This window comes from Stenella coeruleoalba (assembly GCF_951394435.1).
Source record: "Stenella coeruleoalba genome assembly, contig: scaffold_39, whole genome shotgun sequence".
Taxonomy (NCBI): Eukaryota; Metazoa; Chordata; class Mammalia; order Artiodactyla; family Delphinidae; genus Stenella; species Stenella coeruleoalba.
Genome location: NW_027646400.1, coordinates 2,205,334 through 2,232,439, shown reverse-complemented (window position 1 = coordinate 2,232,439; position 27,106 = coordinate 2,205,334). Strand labels below are relative to the sequence as shown.

Below are 27,106 nucleotides of genomic sequence, written 5' to 3'. Positions count from 1 at the left end.
CGGGATGTAAATTGCCAACAACCACTCGGGAGAAGTGTATGGTGTTTCCTGAAACATCTAAAAAACAAAGCAACAGAGCCTAGGGCACTTCCACTTATGGTCCTATAGCTTAGGGAAATTAAAATCAAAAAGACACAGCCACCCCAAAGTTTGGAACGGCTCTGTTTACAAGAACCTCGTTTACAGTACAAGTTCAACATCGCAGAAAGTGAAAAATGGATAAAGAAGTTGTGGTATTTACTTACAAAGCAATATCACTCAGCAATGAAATCTGTGTCATCAGGCCCTTAGCAGCACAATGAGTGGATTCATGTATGATGATTCTAACTGAAATAAGTCACACAGAAAAAGAAACATCATAAGATATCAGTAATACACGGAATGTAAACTTGGCTACACAGGAACTGAATTACAGAACAGAACAGGGTCTCAAATTTAGAAAACCAACTTATGCTTGCTTAAGGGTAAAGGTGAGTTGGGGTGCTGCATAAAACCAGAGATTGAAATGAGCACAGATAAAGTTCCTTAAGCCAAATATGGAATAGACAAGAGCTACTCCTTGCTCAACGAAATGGACTCAACACCGCATATTTAACGCCTAAGAATGTACCTGACTAGTAAGTATCTTAAAACCTATGGATTGCTATGTCTCCGAAAGAGAATCAAGCATGTGTACAGGGGCATAAACGCAGCAGTGATAGGATTGGAGAGGTTCGGTGAGCAAATGAAGACCCTTTGAAGTCATATTGCATGGTTCCCATTACACGGGTCTCAACTCTCCAGATTTAAGGTATTCTTCCTTCAGCTAAAACATGCATGTGGAACCCAAGTATGATCAACCATGTGAATGGGAGACGTGTTCAAATATGTCTCAGTTTTCCTCACCTGGTACTCGGGTGCAACATTCCAGACGCTTTACTAACACTCTCCCCACTTGGAGAGTCAGCGCCTTTAACCTCCTGTTTGGCCCAGTTTGCAATTTCTGCGGAAGATGAACAGGAATAGCGAGAACCAATGAGAGGCTAGCTGGAGGTGTCTGGACGGGCAAATTTAACTCTCATTTGCCACCAGGAAGAGGAATTAACCAAAGGCTCAGCGTGCCGTACCGGAACCAGATTAGGGCCTGAAGCCATCCTGCGGTGTTGCGGCCAGCTCAAAAGAAAGCGAGTTGAAGAAAGGAGCTCAGGGGCACTGTAATTCACAAACCTGCAGAGTTATAAATGACAGCTATCGTCCAAAAATAGACTGAAGTAAGGCTGCCAAGAGGACTTGAAAGCGGGGCAGAATTGCAGGAAAGCGATTTCAGGAGGTAGACTGGAATTGCATTGAAAGCATAGGAAAAGAGGCAGAACGTCCACAATGATGCACTTGGCCAAAAAGGGCGTATGCGTTTTTTCCTGAATATATTCAGGAAAAAACGCATACGCCCTTTTTGGCCAACCAAGCAAGCTTGCAAAGGAAATCTGCACTACAATGAAGTCTCACTTCCCCCCGGTCAAAAGGGCCATCTGAAAAAAGTGTAAAATCCAGAAAGGCAGGACAGGCCATGGAGAACTGGGAGCCTTGTTATGCTGATGGCCGGGATGTAAATTGCCAACAACCACTCAGGAGAAGTGTATGGTGTTTCCTGAAACATCTAAAAAACAAAGCAACAGAGCCTAGGGCACTTCCACTTATGATCCTATAGCTTAGGGAAATTAAAATCGAAAAGACACAGCCACCCCAAAGTTTGGAACGGCTCTGTTTACAAGAACCTCGTTTACAGTACAAGTTCAACATCGCAGAAAGTGAAAAATGGATAAAGAACTTGTGGTACTTACGTACAATGCAGTATCACTCAGCAATGAAATCTATGTCATCAGGCCCGTAGCAGCATAATGAGTGGATTCAGGTACGATGATTCTAACTGAAATAAGTCACACAGAAAAAGAAACATCATAAGATATCAGTAATACACAGAATGTAAACTTGGCTACACAGGAACTGAATTACAGAACAGAACAGGGTCTCAAATTTAGAAAAACAACTTATTCTTGCTTAAGGGTAAAGGTGAGTTGGGGTGCTGCATAAAACCAGAGATTGAAATGAGCACAGATAAAGTTCCTTAAGCCAAATATGGAATAGACAAGAGCTACTCCTTGCTCAACGAAATGGACTCAACACCCCATATTAAACGCCTAAGAATGTACCTGACTAGTAAGTATCTTGAAACCTATGGATTGCTATGTCTCCGAAAGAGAATCAAGCATGTGTACAGGGGCATAAACGCAGCAGTGATAGGATTGGAGAGGTTCGGTGAGCAAATGAAGACCCTTTGAAGTCATATTGCATGGTACCCATTACACGGGTCTCAACTCTCCAGGTTTAAGGTATTCTTCCTTCAGCTAAGACATGCATGTGGAACCCAAGTATGATCAAACATGTGAACGGGAGACGTGTTCAAATATGTCTCAGTTTTCCTCCCCTGGTACTCGGGTGCAACATTCCAGACGCTTTACTAACACTCTCCCCACTTGGAGAGTCAGAGCCTTTAACCTCCTGTTTGGCCCAGTTTGCAATTTCTGCGGAAGATGAACAGGAATAGCGAGAACCAATGAGAGGCTAGCTGAAGGTGTCTAGACGGGCAAATTTAACTCTCATTTCCCACCAGGAAGAGGAAATAACCAAAGGCTCAGCGTGCCGTACCGGAACCAGATTAGGTCCTGAAGCCATCCTGCGGTGTTGCGGCCAGCTCAAAAGAAAGCGAGTTGAAGAAAGGAGCTCAGGGGCACTGTAATTCACAAACCTGCAGAGTTATAAATGACAGCTATCGTCCAAAAATAGACTGAAGTAAGGCTGCCAAGAGGACTTGAAAGCGGGGCAGAATTGCAGGAAACCGATTTCAGGAGGTAGACTGGAATTGCATTGAAAGCATAGGAAAAGAGGCAGAACGTCCACAATGATGCACTTGGCCAAAAAGGGCGTATGCGTTTTTTCCTGAATATATTCAGGAAAAAACGCATACGCCCTTTTTGGCCAACCAAGCAAGCTTGCAAAGGAAATCTGCACTACAATGAAGTCTCACTTCCCCCCGGTCAAAAGGGCCATCTGAAAAAAGTGTAAAATCCAGAAAGGCAGGACAGGCCATGGAGAACTGGGAGCCTTGTTATGCTGATGGGCGGGATGTAAATTGCCAACAGACACTCGGGAGAAGTGTATGGTGTTTCCTGAAACATCTAAAAAACAAAGCAACAGAGCCTAGGGCACTTCCACTTATGGTCCTATAGCTTAGGGAAATTAAAATCAAAAAGACACAGCCACCCCAAAGTTTGGGACGCCTCCATTTACAAGAACCTCGTTTACCGTACAAGTTCAATACCACAGAAAGTGAAAAATGGATAAAGAACTTGTGGTACTTACGTACAATGCAGTATCACTCAGCAATGAAATCTATGTCATCAGGCCCGTAGCAGCATAATGAGTGGATTCAGGTACGATGATTCTAACTGAAATAAGTCACACAGAAAAAGAAACATCATAAGATATCACTAATACACGGAATGTAAACTTGGCTACACAGGAACTGAATTACAGAACAGAACAGGGTCTCAAATTTAGAAAACCAACTTATGCTTGCTTAAGGGGAAAGGTGAGTTGGGGTGCTGCATAAAACCAGAGATTGAAATGAGCACACATAAAGTTCCATAAGCCAAATATGGAATAGACAAGAGCTACTCCTTGCTCAACGAAATGGACTCAACACCCCATATTAAACGCCTAAGAATGTACCTGACTAGTAAGTATCTTAAAACCTATGGATTGCTATGTCTCCAAAAGAGAACCAAGCGTGTGTACAGGGGCATAAACGCAGCAGTGATAGGATTGGAGAGGTTCGGTGAGCAAATGAAGACCCTTTGAAGTCATATTGCATGGTACCCATTCCACGGGTCTCAACTCTCCAGGTTTAAGGTATTCTTCCTTCAGCTAAAACATGCATGTGGAACCCAAGTATGATCAACCATGTGAACGGGAGACATGTTCAAATATGTCTCAGTTTTCCTCCCCTGGTACTCGGGTGCAACATTCCAGACGCTTTACTAACACTCTCCCCACTTGGAGAGTCAGCGCCTTTAACCTCCTGTTTGGCCCAGTTTGCAATTTCTGCGGAAGATGAACAGGAATAGCGAGAACCAATGAGAGGCTAGCTGGAGGTGTCTGGACGGGCAAATTTAACTCTCATTTCCCACCAGGAAGAGGAAATAACCAAAGGCTCAGCGTGCCGTACCGGAACCAGATTAGGGCCTGAAGCCATCCTGCGGTGTTGCGGCCAGGTCACAAGAAAGCGAGTTGAAGAAAGGAGCTCAGGGGCACTGTAATTCACAAACCTGCAGAGTTATAAATGACAGCTATCGTCCAAAAATAGACTGAAGTAAGGCTGCCAAGAGGACTTGAAAGCGGGGCAGAATTGCAGGAAACCGATTTCAGGAGGTAGACTGGAATTGCATTGAAAGCATAGGAAAAGAGGCAGAACGTCCACAATGATGCACTTGGCCAAAAAGGGCGTATGCGTTTTTTCCTGAATATATTCAGGAAAAAACGCATACGCCCTTTTTGGCCAACCAAGCAAGCTTGCAAAGGAAATCTGCACTACAATGAAGTCTCACTTCCCCCCGGTCAAAAGGGCCATCTGAAAAAAGTGTAAAATCCAGAAAGGCAGGACAGGCCATGGAGAACTGGGAGCCTTGTTATGCTGACGGGCGGCATGTAAATTGCCAACAACCACTCGGGAGAAGTGTATGGTGTTTCCTGAAACATCTAAAAAACAAAGCAACAGAACCTAGGGCACTTCCACTTATGGTCCTATAGTTAGGGAAATTAAAATCAAAAAGACACAGCCACCCCAAAGTTTGGGACGCCTCTGTTTACAAGAACCTCGTTTACAGTACAAGTTCAACATCGCAGAAAGTGAAAAATGGATAAAGAAGTTGTGGTATTTACTTACAAAGCAATATCACTCAGCAATGAAATCTGTGTCATCAGGCCCTTAGCAGCACAATGAGTGGATTCAGGTATGATGATTCTAACTGAAGTAAGTCACACAGAAAAAGAAACATCATAAGATATCAGTAATACACGGAATGTAAACTTGGCTACACAGGAACTGAATTACAGAACAGAACAGGGTCTCAAATTTAGAAAACCAACTTATGCTTGCTTAAGGGTAAAGGTGAGTTGGGGTGCTGCATAAAACCAGAGATTGAAATGAGCACAGATAAAGTTCCTTAAGCCAAATATGGAATAGACAAGAGCTACTCCTTGCTCAACGAAATGGACTCAACACCGCATATTAAACGCCTAAGAATGTACCTGACTAGTAAGTATCTTAAAACCTATGGATTGCTATGTCTCCGAAAGAGAATCAAGCATGTGTACAGGGGCATAAACGCAGCAGTGATAGGATTGGAGAGGTTCGGTGAGCAAATGAAGACCCTTTGAAGTCATATTGCATGGTACCCATTCCACGGGTCTCAACTCTCCAGGTTTAAGGTATTCTTCCTTCAGCTAAAACATGCATGTGGAACCCAAGTATGATCAACCATGTGAACGGGAGACGTGTTCAAATATGTCTCAGTTTTCCTCCCCTGGTACTCGGGTGCAACATTCCAGACGCTTTACTAACACTCTCCCCACTTGGAGAGTCAGCGCCTTTAACCTCCTGTTTGGCCCAGTTTGCAATTTCTGCGGAAGATGAACAGGAATAGCGAGAACCAATGAGAGACTAGCTGGAGGTGTCTGGACGGGCAAATTTAACTCTCATTTCCCACCAGGAAGAGGAAATAACCAAAGGCTCAGCGTGCCGGGCCGGAACCAGATTAGGGCCTGAAGCCATCCTGCGGTGTTGCGGCCAGGTCACAAGAAAGCGAGTTGAAGAAAGGAGCTCAGGGGCACTGTAATTCACAAACCTGCAGAGTTATAAATGACAGCTATCGTCCAAAAATAGACTGAAGTAAGGCTGCCAAGAGGACTTGAAAGCGGGGCAGAATTGCAGGAAACCGATTTCAGGAGGTAGACTGGAATTGCATTGAAAGCATAGGAAAAGAGGCAGAACGTCCACAATGATGCACTTGGCCAAAAAGGGCGTATGCGTTTTTTCCTGAATATATTCAGGAAAAAACGCATACGCCCTTTTTGGCCAACCAAGCAAGCTTGCAAAGGAAATCTGCACTACAATGAAGTCTCACTTCCCCCCGGTCAAAAGGGCCATCTGAAAAAAGTGTAAAATCCAGAAAGGCAGGACAGGCCATGGAGAACTGGGAGCCTTGTTATGCTGATGGGCGGGATGTAAATTGCCAACAGACACTCGGGAGAAGTGTATGGTGTTTCCTGAAACATCTAAAAAACAAAGCAACAGAGCCTAGGGCACTTCCACTTATGGTCCTATAGCTTAGGGAAATTAAAATCAAAAAGACACAGCCACCCCAAAGTTTGGGACGCCTCCATTTACAAGAACCTCGTTTACCGTACAAGTTCAATACCACAGAAAGTGAAAAATGGATAAAGAACTTGTGGTACTTACGTACAATGCAGTATCACTCAGCAATGAAATCTATGTCATCAGGCCCGTAGCAGCATAATGAGTGGATTCAGGTACGATGATTCTAACTGAAATAAGTCACACAGAAAAAGAAACATCATAAGATATCACTAATACACGGAATGTAAACTTGGCTACACAGGAACTGAATTACAGAACAGAACAGGGTCTCAAATTTAGAAAACCAACTTATGCTTGCTTAAGGGGAAAGGTGAGTTGGGGTGCTGCATAAAACCAGAGATTGAAATGAGCACACATAAAGTTCCATAAGCCAAATATGGAATAGACAAGAGCTACTCCTTGCTCAACGAAATGGACTCAACACCCCATATTAAACGCCTAAGAATGTACCTGACTAGTAAGTATCTTAAAACCTATGGATTGCTATGTCTCCAAAAGAGAACCAAGCGTGTGTACAGGGGCATAAACGCAGCAGTGATAGGATTGGAGAGGTTCGGTGAGCAAATGAAGACCCTTTGAAGTCATATTGCATGGTACCCATTCCACGGGTCTCAACTCTCCAGGTTTAAGGTATTCTTCCTTCAGCTAAAACATGCATGTGGAACCCAAGTATGATCAACCATGTGAACGGGAGACATGTTCAAATATGTCTCAGTTTTCCTCCCCTGGTACTCGGGTGCAACATTCCAGACGCTTTACTAACACTCTCCCCACTTGGAGAGTCAGCGCCTTTAACCTCCTGTTTGGCCCAGTTTGCAATTTCTGCGGAAGATGAACAGGAATAGCGAGAACCAATGAGAGGCTAGCTGGAGGTGTCTGGACGGGCAAATTTAACTCTCATTTCCCACCAGGAAGAGGAAATAACCAAAGGCTCAGCGTGCCGTACCGGAACCAGATTAGGGCCTGAAGCCATCCTGCGGTGTTGCGGCCAGGTCACAAGAAAGCGAGTTGAAGAAAGGAGCTCAGGGGCACTGTAATTCACAAACCTGCAGAGTTATAAATGACAGCTATCGTCCAAAAATAGACTGAAGTAAGGCTGCCAAGAGGACTTGAAAGCGGGGCAGAATTGCAGGAAACCGATTTCAGGAGGTAGACTGGAATTGCATTGAAAGCATAGGAAAAGAGGCAGAACGTCCACAATGATGCACTTGGCCAAAAAGGGCGTATGCGTTTTTTCCTGAATATATTCAGGAAAAAACGCATACGCCCTTTTTGGCCAACCAAGCAAGCTTGCAAAGGAAATCTGCACTACAATGAAGTCTCACTTCCCCCCGGTCAAAAGGGCCATCTGAAAAAAGTGTAAAATCCAGAAAGGCAGGACAGGCCATGGAGAACTGGGAGCCTTGTTATGCTGACGGGCGGCATGTAAATTGCCAACAACCACTCGGGAGAAGTGTATGGTGTTTCCTGAAACATCTAAAAAACAAAGCAACAGAACCTAGGGCACTTCCACTTATGGTCCTATAGCTTAGGGAAATTAAAATCAAAAAGACACAGCCACCCCAAAGTTTGGGACGCCTCTGTTTACAAGAACCTAGTTTACAGTACAAGTTCAACATCGCAGAAAGTGAAAAATGGATAAAGAAGTTGTGGTATTTACTTACAAAGCAATATCACTCAGCAATGAAATCTGTGTCATCAGGCCCTTAGCAGCACAATGAGTGGATTCAGGTATGATGATTCTAACTGAAGTAAGTCACACAGAAAAAGAAACATCATAAGATATCAGTAATACACGGAATGTAAACTTGGCTACACAGGAACTGAATTACAGAACAGAACAGGGTCTCAAATTTAGAAAACCAACTTATGCTTGCTTAAGGGTAAAGGTGAGTTGGGGTGCTGCATAAAACCAGAGATTGAAATGAGCACAGATAAAGTTCCTTAAGCCAAATATGGAATAGACAAGAGCTACTCCTTGCTCAACGAAATGGACTCAACACCGCATATTAAACGCCTAAGAATGTACCTGACTAGTAAGTATCTTAAAACCTATGGATTGCTATGTCTCCGAAAGAGAATCAAGCATGTGTACAGGGGCATAAACGCAGCAGTGATAGGATTGGAGAGGTTCGGTGAGCAAATGAAGACCCTTTGAAGTCATATTGCATGGTACCCATTCCACGGGTCTCAACTACCCAGGTTTAAGGTATTCTTCCTTCAGCTAAAACATGCATGTGGAACCCAAGTATGATCAACCATGTGAACGGGAGACGTGTTCAAATATGTCTCAGTTTTCCTCCCCTGGTACTCGGGTGCAACATTCCAGACGCTTTACTAACACTCTCCCCACTTGGAGAGTCAGCGCCTTTAACCTCCTGTTTGGCCCAGTTTGCAATTTCTGCGGAAGATGAACAGGAATAGCGAGAATCAATGAGAGACTAGCTGGAGGTGTCTGGACGGGCAAATTTAACTCTCATTTCCCACCAGGAAGAGGAAATAACCAAAGGCTCAGCGTGCCGTGCCGGAACCAGATTAGGGCCTGAAGCCATCCTGCGGTGTTGCGGCCAGGTCACAAGAAAGCGAGTTGAAGAAAGGAGCTCAGGGGCACTGTAATTCACAAACCTGCAGAGTTATAAATGACAGCTATCGTCCAAAAATAGACTGAAGTAAGGCTGCCAAGAGGACTTGAAAGCGGGGCAGAATTGCAGGAAACCGATTTCAGGAGGTAGACTGGAATTGCATTGAAAGCATAGGAAAAGAGGCAGAACGTCCACAATGATGCACTTGGCCAAAAAGGGCGTATGCGTTTTTTCCTGAATATATTCAGGAAAAAACGCATACGCCCTTTTTGGCCAACCAAGCAAGCTTGCAAAGGAAATCTGCACTACAATGAAGTCTCACTTCTCCCCGGTCAAAAGGGCCATCTGAAAAAAGTGTAAAATCCAGAAAGGCAGGACAGGCCATGGAGAACTGGGAGCCTTGTTATGCTGATGGGCGGGATGTAAATTGCCAACAGACACTTGGGAGAAGTGTATGGTGTTTCCTGAAACATCTAAAAAACAAAGCAACAGAGCCTAGGGCACTGCCACTTATGGTCCTATAGCTTAGGGAAATGAAAATCAAAAAGACACAGCCACCCCAAAGTTTGGGACGCCTCTGTTTACAAGAACCTCGTTTACAGTACAAGTTCAACATCGCAGAAAGTGAAAAATGGATAAAGAAGTTGTGGTATTTACTTACAAAGCAATATCACTCAGCAATGAAATCTGTGTCATCAGGCCCTTAGCAGCACAATGAGTGGATTCAGGTATGATGATTCTAACTGAAGTAAGTCACACAGAAAAAGAAACATCATAAGATATCAGTAATACACGGAATGTAAACTTGGCTACACAGGAACTGAATTACAGAACAGAACAGGGTCTCAAATTTAGAAAACCAACTTATGCTTGCTTAAGGGTAAAGGTGAGTTGGGGTGCTGCATAAAACCAGAGATTGAAATGAGCACAGATAAAGTTCCTTAAGTCAAATATGGAATAGACAAGAGCTACTCCTTGCTCAACGAAATGGACTCAACACCGCATATTAAACGCCTAAGAATGTACCTGACTAGTAAGTATCTTAAAACCTATGGATTGCTATGTCTCCAAAAGAGAATCAAGAATGTGTACAGGGGCATAAACGCAGCAGTGATAGGATTGGAGAGGTTCGGTGAGCAAATGAAGACCCTTTGAAGTCATATTGCATGGTACCCATTACACGGGTCTTAACTCTCCAGGTTTAAGGTATTCTTCTTTCAGCTAAAACATGCATGTGGAACCCAAGTATGATCAACCATGTGAACGGGAGACGTGTTCAAATATGTCTCAGTTTTCCTCCCCTGGTACTCGGGTGCAACATTCCAGACGCTTTACTAACACTCTCCCGACTTGGAGAGTCAGCGCCTTTAACCTCCTGTTTGGCCCAGTTTGCAATTTCTGCGGAAGATGAACAGGAATAGCGAGAACCAATGAGAGGCTAGCTGGAGGTGTCTGGACGGGCAAATTTAACTCTCATTTCCCACCAGGAAGAGGAAATAACCAAAGGCTCAGTGTGCCGTACCGGAACCAGATTAGGGCCTGAAGCCACCCTGCGGTGTTGCGGCCAGCTCAAAAGAAAGCGAGTTGAAGAAAGGAGCTCAGGGGCACTGTAATTCACAAACCTGCAGAGTTATAAATGACAGCTATCGTCCAAAAATAGACTGAAGTAAGGCTGCCAAGAGGACTTGAAAGCGGGGCAGAATTGCAGGAAACCGATTTCAGGAGGTAGACTGGAATTGCATTGAAAGCATAGGAAAAGAGGCAGAACGTCCACAATGATGCACTTGGCCAAAAAGGGCGTATGCGTTTTTTCCTGAATATATTCAGGAAAAAACGCATACGCCCTTTTTGGCCAACCAAGCAAGCTTGCAAAGGAAATCTGCACTACAATGAAGTCTCACTTCCCCCCGGTCAAAAGGGCCATCTGAAAAAAGTGTAAAATCCAGAAAGGCAGGACAGGCCATGGAGAACTGGGAGCCTTGTTATGCTGACGGGCGGCATGTAAATTGCCAACAACCACTCGGGAGAAGTGTATGGTGTTTCCTGAAACATCTAAAAAACAAAGCAACAGAACCTAGGGCACTTCCACTTATGGTCCTATAGCTTAGGGAAATTAAAATCAAAAAGACACAGCCACCCCAAAGTTTGGGACGCCTCTGTTTACAAGAACCTCGTTTACAGTACAAGTTCAACATCGCAGAAAGTGAAAAATGGATAAAGAAGTTGTGGTATTTACTTACAAAGCAATATCACTCAGCAATGAAATCTGTGTCATCAGGCCCTTAGCAGCACAATGAGTGGATTCAGGTATGATGATTCTAACTGAAGTAAGTCACACAGAAAAAGAAACATCATAAGATATCAGTAATACACGGAATGTAAACTTGGCTACACAGGAACTGAATTACAGAACAGAACAGGGTCTCAAATTTAGAAAACCAACTTATGCTTGCTTAAGGGTAAAGGTGAGTTGGGGTGCTGCATAAAACCAGAGATTGAAATGAGCACAGATAAAGTTCCTTAAGCCAAATATGGAATAGACAAGAGCTACTCCTTGCTCAACGAAATGGACTCAACACCGCATATTAAACGCCTAAGAATGTACCTGACTAGTAAGTATCTTAAAACCTATGGATTGCTATGTCTCCGAAAGAGAATCAAGCATGTGTACAGGGGCATAAACGCAGCAGTGATAGGATTGGAGAGGTTCGGTGAGCAAATGAAGACCCTTTGAAGTCATATTGCATGGTACCCATTCCACGGGTCTCAACTACCCAGGTTTAAGGTATTCTTCCTTCAGCTAAAACATGCATGTGGAACCCAAGTATGATCAACCATGTGAACGGGAGACGTGTTCAAATATGTCTCAGTTTTCCTCCCCTGGTACTCGGGTGCAACATTCCAGACGCTTTACTAACACTCTCCCCACTTGGAGAGTCAGCGCCTTTAACCTCCTGTTTGGCCCAGTTTGCAATTTCTGCGGAAGATGAACAGGAATAGCGAGAATCAATGAGAGACTAGCTGGAGGTGTCTGGACGGGCAAATTTAACTCTCATTTCCCACCAGGAAGAGGAAATAACCAAAGGCTCAGCGTGCCGTGCCGGAACCAGATTAGGGCCTGAAGCCATCCTGCGGTGTTGCGGCCAGGTCACAAGAAAGCGAGTTGAAGAAAGGAGCTCAGGGGCACTGTAATTCACAAACCTGCAGAGTTATAAATGACAGCTATCGTCCAAAAATAGACTGAAGTAAGGCTGCCAAGAGGACTTGAAAGCGGGGCAGAATTGCAGGAAACCGATTTCAGGAGGTAGACTGGAATTGCATTGAAAGCATAGGAAAAGAGGCAGAACGTCCACAATGATGCACTTGGCCAAAAAGGGCGTATGCGTTTTTTCCTGAATATATTCAGGAAAAAACGCATACGCCCTTTTTGGCCAACCAAGCAAGCTTGCAAAGGAAATCTGCACTACAATGAAGTCTCACTTCTCCCCGGTCAAAAGGGCCATCTGAAAAAAGTGTAAAATCCAGAAAGGCAGGACAGGCCATGGAGAACTGGGAGCCTTGTTATGCTGATGGGCGGGATGTAAATTGCCAACAGACACTTGGGAGAAGTGTATGGTGTTTCCTGAAACATCTAAAAAACAAAGCAACAGAGCCTAGGGCACTGCCACTTATGGTCCTATAGCTTAGGGAAATTAAAATCAAAAAGACACAGCCACCCCAAAGTTTGGGACGCCTCTGTTTACAAGAACCTCGTTTACAGTACAAGTTCAACATCGCAGAAAGTGAAAAATGGATAAAGAAGTTGTGGTATTTACTTACAAAGCAATATCACTCAGCAATGAAATCTGTGTCATCAGGCCCTTAGCAGCACAATGAGTGGATTCAGGTATGATGATTCTAACTGAAGTAAGTCACACAGAAAAAGAAACATCATAAGATATCAGTAATACACGGAATGTAAACTTGGCTACACAGGAACTGAATTACAGAACAGAACAGGGTCTCAAATTTAGAAAACCAACTTATGCTTGCTTAAGGGTAAAGGTGAGTTGGGGTGCTGCATAAAACCAGAGATTGAAATGAGCACAGATAAAGTTCCTTAAGTCAAATATGGAATAGACAAGAGCTACTCCTTGCTCAACGAAATGGACTCAACACCGCATATTAAACGCCTAAGAATGTACCTGACTAGTAAGTATCTTAAAACCTATGGATTGCTATGTCTCCAAAAGAGAATCAAGAATGTGTACAGGGGCATAAACGCAGCAGTGATAGGATTGGAGAGGTTCGGTGAGCAAATGAAGACCCTTTGAAGTCATATTGCATGGTACCCATTACACGGGTCTTAACTCTCCAGGTTTAAGGTATTCTTCTTTCAGCTAAAACATGCATGTGGAACCCAAGTATGATCAACCATGTGAACGGGAGACGTGTTCAAATATGTCTCAGTTTTCCTCCCCTGGTACTCGGGTGCAACATTCCAGACGCTTTACTAACACTCTCCCGACTTGGAGAGTCAGCGCCTTTAACCTCCTGTTTGGCCCAGTTTGCAATTTCTGCGGAAGATGAACAGGAATAGCGAGAACCAATGAGAGGCTAGCTGGAGGTGTCTGGACGGGCAAATTTAACTCTCATTTCCCACCAGGAAGAGGAAATAACCAAAGGCTCAGCGTGCCGTACCGGAACCAGATTAGGGCCTGAAGCCACCCTGCGGTGTTGCGGCCAGCTCAAAAGAAAGCGAGTTGAAGAAAGGAGCTCAGGGGCACTGTAATTCACAAACCTGCAGAGTTATAAATGACAGCTATCGTCCAAAAATAGACTGAAGTAAGGCTGCCAAGAGGACTTGAAAGCGGGGCAGAATTGCAGGAAACCGATTTCAGGAGGTAGACTGGAATTGCATTGAAAGCATAGGAAAAGAGGCAGAACGTCCACAATGATGCACTTGGCCAAAAAGGGCGTATGCGTTTTTTCCTGAATATATTCAGGAAAAAACGCATACGCCCTTTTTGGCCAACCAAGCAAGCTTGCAAAGGAAATCTGCACTACAATGAAGTCTCACTTCCCCCCGGTCAAAAGGGCCATCTGAAAAAAGTGTAAAATCCAGAAAGGCAGGACAGGCCATGGAGAACTGGGAGCCTTGTTATGCTGACGGGCGGCATGTAAATTGCCAACAACCACTCGGGAGAAGTGTATGGTGTTTCCTGAAACATCTAAAAAACAAAGCAACAGAACCTAGGGCACTTCCACTTATGGTCCTATAGCTTAGGGAAATTAAAATCAAAAAGACACAGCCACCCCAAAGTTTGGGACGCCTCTGTTTACAAGAACCTCGTTTACAGTACAAGTTCAACATCGCAGAAAGTGAAAAATGGATAAAGAAGTTGTGGTATTTACTTACAAAGCAATATCACTCAGCAATGAAATCTGTGTCATCAGGCCCGTAGCAGCACAATGAGTGGATTCAGGTATGATGATTCTAACTGAAGTAAGTCACACAGAAAAAGAAACATCATAAGATATCAGTAATACACGGAATGTAAACTTGGCTACACAGGAACTGAATTACAGAACAGAACAGGGTCTCAAATTTAGAAAACCAACTTATGCTTGCTTAAGGGTAAAGGTGAGTTGGGGTGCTGCATAAAACCAGAGATTGAAATGAGCACAGATAAAGTTCCTTAAGCCAAATATGGAATAGACAAGAGCTACTCCTTGCTCAACGAAATGGACTCAACACCGCATATTAAACGCCTAAGAATGTACCTGACTAGTAAGTATCTTAAAACCTATGGATTGCTATGTCTCCGAAAGAGAATCAAGCATGTGTACAGGGGCATAAACGCAGCAGTGATAGGATTGGAGAGGTTCGGTGAGCAAATGAAGACCCTTTGAAGTCATATTGCATGGTACCCATTCCACGGGTCTCAACTCTCCAGGTTTAAGGTATTCTTCCTTCAGCTAAAACATGCATGTGGAACCCAAGTATGATCAACCATGTGAACGGGAGACGTGTTCAAATATGTCTCAGTTTTCCTCCCCTGGTACTCGGGTGCAACATTCCAGACGCTTTACTAACACTCTCCCCACTTGGAGAGTCAGCGCCTTTAACCTCCTGTTTGGCCCAGTTTGCAATTTCTGCGGAAGATGAACAGGAATAGCGAGAATCAATGAGAGACTAGCTGGAGGTGTCTGGACGGGCAAATTTAACTCTCATTTCCCACCAGGAAGAGGAAATAACCAAAGGCTCAGCGTGCCGTGCCGGAACCAGATTAGGGCCTGAAGCCATCCTGCGGTGTTGCGGCCAGGTCACAAGAAAGCGAGTTGAAGAAAGGAGCTCAGGGGCACTGTAATTCACAAACCTGCAGAGTTATAAATGACAGCTATCGTCCAAAAATAGACTGAAGTAAGGCTGCCAAGAGGACTTGAAAGCGGGGCAGAATTGCAGGAAACCGATTTCAGGAGGTAGACTGGAATTGCATTGAAAGCATAGGAAAAGAGGCAGAACGTCCACAATGATGCACTTGGCCAAAAAGGGCGTATGCGTTTTTTCCTGAATATATTCAGGAAAAAACGCATACGCCCTTTTTGGCCAACCAAGCAAGCTTGCAAAGGAAATCTGCACTACAATGAAGTCTCACTTCTCCCCGGTCAAAAGGGCCATCTGAAAAAAGTGTAAAATCCAGAAAGGCAGGACAGGCCATGGAGAACTGGGAGCCTTGTTATGCTGATGGGCGGGATGTTAATTGCCAACAGACACTTGGGAGAAGTGTATGGTGTTTCCTGAAACATCTAAAAAACAAAGCAACAGAGCCTAGGGCACTGCCACTTATGGTCCTATAGCTTAGGGAAATTAAAATCAAAAAGACACAGCCACCCCAAAGTTTGGAACGGCTCTGTTTACAAGAACCTCGTTTACAGTACAAGTTCAACATCGCAGAAAGTGAAAAATGGATAAAGAAGTTGTGGTATTTACTTACAAAGCAATATCACTCAGCAATGAAATCTGTGTCATCAGGCCCTTAGCAGCACAATGAGTGGATTCAGGTATGATGATTCTAACTGAAGTAAGTCACACAGAAAAAGAAACATCATAAGATATCAGTAATACACGGAATGTAAACTTGGCTACACAGGAACTGAATTACAGAACAGAACAGGGTCTCAAATTTAGAAAACCAACTTATGCTTGCTTAAGGGTAAAGGTGAGTTGGGGTGCTGCATAAAACCAGAGATTGAAATGAGCACAGATAAAGTTCCTTAAGCCAAATATGGAATAGACAAGAGCTACTCCTTGCTCAACGAAATGGACTCAACACCGCATATTAAACGCCTAAGAATGTACCTGACTAGTAAGTATCTTAAAACCTATGGATTGCTATGTCTCCGAAAGAGAATCAAGCATGTGTACAGGGGCATAAACGCAGCAGTGATAGGATTGGAGAGGTTCGGTGAGCAAATGAAGACCCTTTGAAGTCATATTGCATGGTACCCATTCCACGGGTCTCAACTACCCAGGTTTAAGGTATTCTTCCTTCAGCTAAAACATGCATGTGGAACCCAAGTATGATCAACCATGTGAACGGGAGACGTGTTCAAATATGTCTCAGTTTTCCTCCCCTGGTACTCGGGTGCAACATTCCAGACGCTTTACTAACACTCTCCCCACTTGGAGAGTCAGCGCCTTTAACCTCCTGTTTGGCCCAGTTTGCAATTTCTGCGGAAGATGAACAGGAATAGCGAGAATCAATGAGAGACTAGCTGGAGGTGTCTGGACGGGCAAATTTAACTCTCATTTCCCACCAGGAAGAGGAAATAACCAAAGGCTCAGCGTGCCGTGCCGGAACCAGATTAGGGCCTGAAGCCATCCTGCGGTGTTGCGGCCAGGTCACAAGAAAGCGAGTTGAAGAAAGGAGCTCAGGGGCACTGTAATTCACAAACCTGCAGAGTTATAAATGACAGCTATCGTCCAAAAATAGACTGAAGTAAGGCTGCCAAGAGGACTTGAAAGCGGGGCAGAATTGCAGGAAACCGATTTCAGGAGGTAGACTGGAATTGCATTGAAAGCATAGGAAAAGAGGCAGAACGTCCACAATGATGCACTTGGCCAAAAAGGGCGTATGCGTTTTTTCCTGAATATATTCAGGAAAAAACGCATACGCCCTTTTTGGCCAACCAAGCAAGCTTGCAAAGGAAATCTGCACTACAATGAAGTCTCACTTCTCCCCGGTCAAAAAGGGCCATCTGAAAAAAGTGTAAAATCCAGAAAGGCAGGACAGGCCATGGAGAACTGGGAGCCTTGTTATGCTGATGGGCGGGATGTAAATTGCCAACAGACACTTGGGAGAAGTGTATGGTGTTTCCTGAAACATCTAAAAAACAAAGCAACAGAGCCTAGGGCACTGCCACTTATGGTCCTATAGCTTAGGGAAATTAAAATCAAAAAGACACAGCCACCCCAAAGTTTGGGACGCCTCTGTTTACAAGAACCTCGTTTACAGTACAAGTTCAACATCGCAGAAAGTGAAAAATGGATAAAGAAGTTGTGGTATTTACTTACAAAGCAATATCACTCAGCAATGAAATCTGTGTCATCAGGCCCTTAGCAGCACAATGAGTGGATTCAGGTATGATGATTCTAACTGAAGTAAGTCACACAGAAAAAGAAACATCATAAGATATCAGTAATACACGGAATGTAAACTTGGCTACACAGGAACTGAATTACAGAACAGAACAGGGTCTCAAATTTAGAAAACCAACTTATGCTTGCTTAAGGGTAAAGGTGAGTTGGGGTGCTGCATAAAACCAGAGATTGAAATGAGCACAGATAAAGTTCCTTAAGTCAAATATGGAATAGACAAGAGCTACTCCTTGCTCAACGAAATGGGCTCAACACCGCATATTAAACGCCTAAGAATGTACCTGACTAGTAAGTATCTTAAAACCTATGGATTGCTATGTCTCCGAAAGAGAATCAAGCATGTGTACAGGGGCATAAACGCAGCAGTGATAGGATTGGAGAGGTTCGGTGAGCAAATGAAGACCCTTTGAAGTCATATTGCATGGTACCCATTCCACGGGTCTCAACTACCCAGGTTTAAGGTATTCTTCCTTCAGCTAAAACATGCATGTGGAACCCAAGTATGATCAACCATGTGAACGGGAGACGTGTTCAAATATGTCTCAGTTTTCCTCCCCTGGTACTCGGGTGCAACATTCCAGACGCTTTACTAACACTCTCCCCACTTGGAGAGTCAGCGCCTTTAACCTCCTGTTTGGCCCAGTTTGCAATTTCTGCGGAAGATGAACAGGAATAGCGAGAATCAATGAGAGACTAGCTGGAGGTGTCTGGACGGGCAAATTTAACTCTCATTTCCCACCAGGAAGAGGAAATAACCAAAGGCTCAGCGTGCCGTGCCGGAACCAGATTAGGGCCTGAAGCCATCCTGCGGTGTTGCGGCCAGGTCACAAGAAAGCGAGTTGAAGAAAGGAGCTCAGGGGCACTGTAATTCACAAACCTGCAGAGTTATAAATGACAGCTATCGTCCAAAAATAGACTGAAGTAAGGCTGCCAAGAGGACTTGAAAGCGGGGCAGAATTGCAGGAAACCGATTTCAGGAGGTAGACTGGAATTGCATTGAAAGCATAGGAAAAGAGGCAGAACGTCCACAATGATGCACTTGGCCAAAAAGGGCGTATGCGTTTTTTCCTGAATATATTCAGGAAAAAACGCATACGCCCTTTTTGGCCAACCAAGCAAGCTTGCAAAGGAAATCTGCACTACAATGAAGTCTCACTTCTCCCCGGTCAAAAAGGGCCATCTGAAAAAAGTGTAAAATCCAGAAAGGCAGGACAGGCCATGGAGAACTGGGAGCCTTGTTATGCTGATGGGCGGGATGTAAATTGCCAACAGACACTTGGGAGAAGTGTATGGTGTTTCCTGAAACATCTAAAAAACAAAGCAACAGAGCCTAGGGCACTGCCACTTATGGTCCTATAGCTTAGGGAAATTAAAATCAAAAAGACACAGCCACCCCAAAGTTTGGGACGCCTCTGTTTACAAGAACCTCGTTTACAGTACAAGTTCAACATCGCAGAAAGTGAAAAATGGATAAAGAAGTTGTGGTATTTACTTACAAAGCAATATCACTCAGCAATGAAATCTGTGTCATCAGGCCCTTAGCAGCACAATGAGTGGATTCAGGTATGATGATTCTAACTGAAGTAAGTCACACAGAAAAAGAAACATCATAAGATATCAGTAATACACGGAATGTAAACTTGGCTACACAGGAACTGAATTACAGAACAGAACAGGGTCTCAAATTTAGAAAACCAACTTATGCTTGCTTAAGGGTAAAGGTGAGTTGGGGTGCTGCATAAAACCAGAGATTGAAATGAGCACAGATAAAGTTCCTTAAGTCAAATATGGAATAGACAAGAGCTACTCCTTGCTCAACGAAATGGGCTCAACACCGCATATTAAACGCCTAAGAATGTACCTGACTAGTAAGTATCTTAAAACCTATGGATTGCTATGTCTCCAAAAGAGAATCAAGACTGTGTACAGGGGCATAAACGCAGCAGTGATAGGATTGGAGAGGTTCGGTGAGCAAATGAAGACCCTTTGAAGTCATATTGCATGGTACCCATTACACGGGTCTTAACTCTCCAGGTTTAAGGTATTCTTCTTTCAGCTAAAACATGCATGTGGAACCCAAGTATGATCAACCATGTGAACGGGAGACGTGTTCAAATATGTCTCAGTTTTCCTCCCCTGGTACTCGGGTGCAACATTCCAGACGCTTTACTAACACTCTCCCGACTTGGAGAGTCAGCGCCTTTAACCTCCTGTTTGGCCCAGTTTGCAATTTCTGCGGAAGATGAACAGGAATAGCGAGAACCAATGAGAGGCTAGCTGGAGGTGTCTGGACGGGCAAATTTAACTCTCATTTCCCACCAGGAAGAGGAAATAACCAAAGGCTCAGTGTGCCGTACCGGAACCAGATTAGGGCCTGAAGCCACCCTGCGGTGTTGCGGCCAGCTCAAAAGAAAGCGAGTTGAAGAAAGGAGCTCAGGGGCACTGTAATTCACAAACCTGCAGAGTTATAAATGAGAGCTATCGTCCAAAAATAGACTGAAGTAAGGCTGCCAAGAGGACTTGAAAGCGGGGCAGAATTGCAGGAAACCGATTTCAGGAGGTAGACTGGAATTGCATTGAAAGCATAGGAAAAGAGGCAGAACGTCCACAATGATGCACTTGGCCAAAAAGGGCGTATGCGTTTTTTCCTGAATATATTCAGGAAAAAACGCATACGCCCTTTTTGGCCACCCAAGCAAGCTTGCAAAGGAAATCTGCACTACAATGAAGTCTCACTTCCCCCCGGTCAAAAGGGCCATCTGAAAAAAGTGTAAAATCCAGAAAGGCAGGACAGGCCATGGAGAACTGGGAGCCTTGTTATGCTGATGGGCGGGATGTAAATTGCCAAGAACCACTCGGGAGAAGTGTATGGTGTTTCCTGAAACATCTAAAAAACAAAGCAACAGAACCTAGGGCACTTCCACTTATGGTCCTATAGCTTAGGGAAATTAAAATCAAAAAGACACAGCCACCCCAAAGTTTGGGACGGCTCTGTTTACAAGAACCTCGTTTACAGCACAAGTTCAACATCGCAGAAAGTGAAAAATGGATAAAGAAGTTGTGGTATTTACTTACAAAGCAATATCACTCAGCAATGAAATCTATGTCATCAGGCCCTTAGCAGCACAATGAGTGGATTCAGGTACGATGATTCTAACTGAAATAAGTCACACAGAAAAAGAAACATCATAAGATATCACTAATACACGGAATGTAAACTTGGCTACACAGGAACTGAATTCCAAAACAGAACAGGGTCTAAAATTTAGAAAACCAACTTATGCTTGCTTAAGGGTAAAGGTGAGTTGGGGTGCTGCATAAAACCAGAGATTGAAATGAGCACAGATAAAGTTCCTTAAGTCAAATATGGAATAGACAAGAGCTACTCCTTGCTCAATGAAATGGACTCAACACCGCATATTAAAAGCCTAAGAATGTACCTGACTAGTAAGTATCGTAAAACCTATGGATTGCTATGTCTCCAAAAGAGAATCAAGCATGTGTACAGGGGCATAAACGCAGCAGTGATAGGATTGGAGAGGTTCGGTGAGCAAATGAAGACCCTTTGAAGTCATATTGCATGGTACCCATTACACGGGTCTCAACTCTCCAGGTTTAAGGTATTCTTCCTTCAGCTAAAACATGCATGTGGATCCCAAGTATGATCAACCATGTGAACGGGAGACGTGTTCAAATATGTCTCAGTTTTCCTCCCCTGGTACTCGGGTGCAACATTCCAGACGCTTTACTAACACTCTCCCCACTTGGAGAGTCAGCGCCTTTAACCTCCTGTTTGGCCCAGTTTGCAATTTCTGCGGAAGATGAACAGGAATAGCGAGAACCAATGAGAGGCTAGCTGGAGGTGTCTGGACGGGCAAATTTAACTCTCATTTCCCACCAGGAAGAGGAAATAACCAAAGGCTCAGCGTGCCGTACCGGAACCAGATTAGGGCCTGAAGCCACCCTGCGGTGTTGCGGCCAGCTCAAAAGAAAGCGAGTTGAAGAAAGGAGCTCAGGGGCACTGTAATTCACAAACCTGCAGAGTTATAAATGACAGCTATCGTCCAAAAATAGACTGAAGTAAGGCTGCCAAGAGGACTTGAAAGCGGGGCAGAATTGCAGGAAACCGATTTCAGGAGGTAGACTGGAATTGCATTGAAAGCATAGGAAAAGAGGCAGAACGTCCACAATGATGCACTTGGCCAAAAAGGGCGTATGCGTTTTTTCCTGAATATATTCAGGAAAAAACGCATACGCCCTTTTTGGCCAACCAAGCAAGCTTGCAAAGGAAATCTGCACTACAATGAAGTCTCACTTCCCCCCGGTCAAAAGGGCCATCTGAAAAAAGTGTAAAATCCAGAAAGGCAGGACAGGCCATGGAGAACTGGGAGCCTTGTTATGCTGATGGGCGGGATGTAAATTGCCAAGAACCACTCGGGAGAAGTGTATGGTGTTTCCTGAAACATGTCAAAAACAAAGCAACAGAACCTAGGGCACTTCCACTTATGGTCCTATAGCTTAGGGAAATTAAAATCAAAAAGACACAGCCACCCCAAAGTTTGGGACGGCTCTGTTTACAAGAACCTCGTTTACAGCAGAAGTTCAACATCGCAGAAAGTGAAAAATGGATAAAGAAGTTGTGGTATTTACTTAGAAAGCAATATCACTCAGCAATGAAATCTGTGTCATCAGGCCCGTAGCAGCACAATGAGTGGATTCAGGTATGATGATTCTAACTGAAATAAGTCACACAGAAAAGAAACATCATAAGATATCAGTAATACACGGAATATAAACTTGGCTACACAGGAACTGAATTACAGAACAGAACAGGGTCTCAAATTTAGAAAACCAACTTATGCTTGCTTAAGGGTAAAGGTGAGTTGGGGTGCTGCATAAAACCAGAGATTGAAATGAGCACAGATAAAGTTCCTTAAGCCAAATATGGAATAGACAAGAGCTACTCCTTGCTCAACGAAATGGACTCAACACCCCATATTAAACGCCTAAGAATGTACCTGACTAGTAAGTATCTTAAAACCTATGGATTGCTATGTCTCCAAAAGAGAATCAAGCGTGTGTACAGGGGCATAAACGCAGCAGTGATAGGATTGGAGAGGTGCGGTGAGCAAATGAAGACCCTTTGAAGTCATATTGCATGGTACCCATTCCACGGGTTTCAACTACCCAGGTTTAAGGTATTCTTCCTTCAGCTAAAACATCCATGTGGAACCTAGAGTATGATCAACCATGTGATCGGGAGACGTGTTCAAATATGTCTCAGTTTTCCTCGCCTGGTACTCGGGTGCAACATTCCAGACGCTTTACTAACACTCTCCCCACTTGGAGAGTCAGTCGCTTTAACCTCCTGTTTGGCCCAGTTTGCAATTTCTGTGGAAGATGAACAGGAATAGCGAGAACCAATGAGAGGCTAGCTGGAGGTGTCTGGACGGGCAAATTTAACTCTCATTTCCCACCAGGAAGAGGAATTAACCAAAGGCTCAGCATGCCGGGCCGGAACCAGATTAGGGCCTGAAGCCATCCTGCGGTGTTGCGGCCAGGTCACAAGAAAGCGAGTTGAAGAAAGGAGCTCAGGGGCACTGTAATTCACAAACCTGCAGAGTTATAAATGACAGCTATCGTCCAAAAATAGACTGAAGTAAGGCTGCCAAGAGGACTTGAAAGCGGGGCAGAATTGCAGGAAACCGATTTCAGGAGGTAGACTGGAATTGCATTGAAAGCATAGGAAAAGAGGCAGAACGTCCACAATGATGCACTTGGCCAAAAAGGGCGTATGCGTTTTTTCCTGAATATATTCAGGAAAAAACGCATACGCCCTTTTTGGCCAACCAAGCAAGCTTGCAAAGGAAATCTGCACTACAATGAAGTCTCACTTCCCCCCGGTCAAAAGGGCCATCTGAAAAAAGTGTAAAATCCAGAAAGGCAGGACAGGCCATGGAGAACTGGGAGCCTTGTTATGCTGATGGGCGGGATGTAAATTGCCAACAGACACTCGGGAGAAGTGTATGGTGTTTCCTGAAACATCTAAAAAACAAAGCAACAGAGCCTAGGGCACTGCCACTTATGGTCCTATAGCTTAGGGAAATTAAAATCAAAAAGACACAGCCACCCCAAAGTTTGGGACGCCTCTGTTTACAAGAACCTCGTTTACAGTACAAGTTCAACATCGCAGAAAGTGAAATATGGATAAAGAAGTTGTGGTATTTACTTACAAAGCAATATCACTCAGCAATGAATTCTATGTCATCAGGCCCTTAGCATCACAATGAGTGGATTCAGGTATGATGATTCTAACTGAAATAAGTCACACAGAAAAAGAAACATCATAAGATATCAGTAATACACGGAATGTAAACTTGGCTACACAGGAACTGAATTACAGAACAGAACAGGGTCTCAAATTTAGAAAACCAACTTATGCTTGCTTAAGGGGAAAGGTGAGTTGGGGTGCTGCATAAAACCAGAGATTGAAATGAGCACAGATAAAGTTCCTTAAGCCAAATATGGAATAGACAAGAGCTACTCCTTTTTCAACGAAATGGACTCAAAACCCCATATTAAACCCCTAAGAATGTACCTGACTAGTAAGTATCTTAAAACCTATGGATTGCTATGTCTCCAAAAGAGAATCAAGCGTGTGTACAGGGGAATAAACACAGCAGTGATAGGATTGGAGAGGTTCGGTGAGCAAATGAAGACCCTTTGAAGTTATATTGCATGGTACCCATTACACGGGTCTCAACTCTCCAGGTTTAAGGTATTCTTCCTTCAGCTAAAACATGCATGTGGAACCCAGAGTATGATCAACCATGTGAACGGGAGACGTGTTCAAATATGTCTCAGTTTTCCTCCCCTGGTACTCGGGTGCAACATTCCAGACGCTTTACTAACACTCTCCCGACTTGGAGAGTCAGTCCCTTTAACCTCCTGTTCGGCCCAGTTTGCAATTTCTGCGGAAGATGAACAGGAATAGCGAGAACCAATGAGAGGCTAGCTGGAGGTGTCTGGACGGGCAAATTTAACTCTCATTTCCCACCAGGAAGAGGAATTAACCAAAGGCTCAGCATGCCGGGCCGGAACCAGATTAGGGCCTGAAGCCATCCTGCGGTGTTGCGGCCAGGTCACAAGAAAGCGAGTTGAAGAAAGGAGCTCAGGGGCACTGTAATTCACAAACCTGCAGAGTTATAAATGACAGCTATCGTCCAAAAATAGACTGAAGTAAGGCTGCCAAGAGGACTTGAAAGCGGGGCAGAATTGCAGGAAACCGATTTCAGGAGGTAGACTGGAATTGCATTGAAAGCATAGGAAAAGAGGCAGAACGTCCACAATGATGCACTTGGCCAAAAAGGGCGTATGCGTTTTTTCCTGAATATATTCAGGAAAAAACGCATACGCCCTTTTTGGCCAACCAAGCAAGCTTGCAAAGGAAATCTGCACTACAATGAAGTCTCACTTCCCCTCGGTCAAAAGGGCCATCTGAAAAAAGTGTAAAATCCAGAAAGGCAACAGGCCATTGAGAATTGGGAGCCTTGTTATGCTGATGGGCGGGATGTAAATTGCCAACAGACACTTGGGAGAAGTGTATGGTGTTTCCTGAAACATCTAAAAAACAAAGCAACAGAGCCTAGGGCACTTCCACTTATGGTCCTATAGCTTAGGGAAATTAAAATCAAAAAGACACAGCCACCCCAAAGTTTGGAACGGCTCTGTTTACAAGAACCTCGTTTACAGTACAAGTTCAACATCGCAGAAAGTGAAAAATGGATAAAGAACTTGTGGTATTCACTTACAAAGCAATATCACTCAGCAATGAAATCTATGTCATCAGGCCCTTAGCATCGCAATGAGTGGATTCAGGTATGATGATTCTAACTGAAATAAGTCACACAGAAAGAAACATCATAAGATATCACTAATACACGGAATGTAAACTTGGCTACACAGGAACTGAATTACAGAACAGAACAGGGTCTCAAATTTAGAAAACCAACTTATGCTTGCTTAAGGGTAAAGGTGAGTTGGGGTGCTGCATAAAACCAGAGATTGAAATGAGCACAGATAAAGTTCCTTAAGCCAAATATGGAATAGACAAGAGCTACTCCTTGCTCAACCAAATGGACTCAACACCCCATATTAAACGCGTAAGAATGTTCCTGACTAGTAAGTATCTTAAAACCTATGGATTGCTATGTCTCCAAAAGAGAATCAAGCATGTGTACAGGGGCATAAACGCAGCAGTGATAGGATTGGAGAGGTTCGGTGAGCAAATGAAGACCCTTTGAAGTCATATTGCATGGTACCCATTCCACGGGTTTCAACTACCCAGGTTTAAGGTATTCTTCCTTCAGCTAAAACATGCATGTGGAACCTAGAGTATGATCAACCATGTGATCGGGAGACGTGTTCAAATATGTCTCAGTTTTCGTACCCTGGTACTCGGGTGCAACATTCCAGACGCTTTACTAACACTCTCCCGACTTGGAGAGTCAGTCCCTTTAACCTCCTGTTTGGCCCAGTTTGCAATTTCTGCGGAAGATGAACAGGAATAGCGAGAACCAATGAGAGGCTAGCTGGAGGTGTCTGGACGGGCAAATTTAACTCTCATTTCCCACCAGGAAGAGGAATTAACCAAAGGCTCAGCGTGCCGTGCCGGAACCAGATTAGGTCCTGAAGCCATCCTGCGGTGTTGCGGCCAGGTCACAAGAAAGCGAGTTGAAGAAAGGAGCTCAGGGGCACTGTAATTCACAAACCTGCAGAGTTATAAATGACAGCTATCGTCCAAAAATAGACTGAAGTAAGGCTGCCAAGAGGACTTGAAAGCGGGGCAGAATTGCAGGAAACCAATTTCAGGAGGTAGACTGGAATTGCATTGAAAGCATAGGAAAAGAGGCAGAACGTCCACAATGATGCACTTGGCCAAAAAGGGCGTATGCGTTTTTTCCTGAATATATTCAGGAAAAAACGCATACGCCCTTTTTGGCCAACCAAGCAAGCTTGCAAAGGAAATCTGCACTACAATGAAGTCTCACTTCCCCCCGGTCAAAAGGGCCATCTGAAAAAAGTGTAAAATCCAGAAAGGCAGGACAGGCCATGGAGAACTGGGAGCCTTGTTATGCTGATGGGCGGGATGCAAATTGCCAACAACCACTAGGGAGAAGTGTATGGTGTTTCCTGAAACATCTAAAAAACAAAGCAACAGAACCTAGGGCATTTCCACTTATGGTCCTATAGCTTAGGGAAATTAAAATCAAAAAGACACAGCCACCCCAAAGTTTGGAATGGCTCTGTTTACAAGAACCTCGTTTACAGTACAAGTTCAACATCGCAGAAAGTGAAAAATGGATAAAGAAGTTGTGGTATTTACTTACAAAGCAATATCACTCAGCA

The 27,106-nt window shown here is 44.0% G+C and overlaps 1 long non-coding RNA gene across 39 annotated transcripts in view; it reads right to left on the bottom strand.

The window, feature by feature from the left end:
* LOC307181137 overlaps window positions 1-27,106 on the bottom strand; it is a 3,028,377-nt gene that overhangs the window by 940,557 nt on the left and 2,060,714 nt on the right. The window contains exon 13 of one of the 39 annotated variants that reach the window (XR_013825962.1): window positions 250-323. The exons of the other annotated variants lie outside the window; for them this stretch is intronic. This is a non-coding gene — a long non-coding RNA (uncharacterized lncRNA). Of the gene's footprint in view, window positions 1-249; window positions 324-27,106 lie in introns of those variants that run through there. 39 annotated transcript variants of the gene reach the window in all.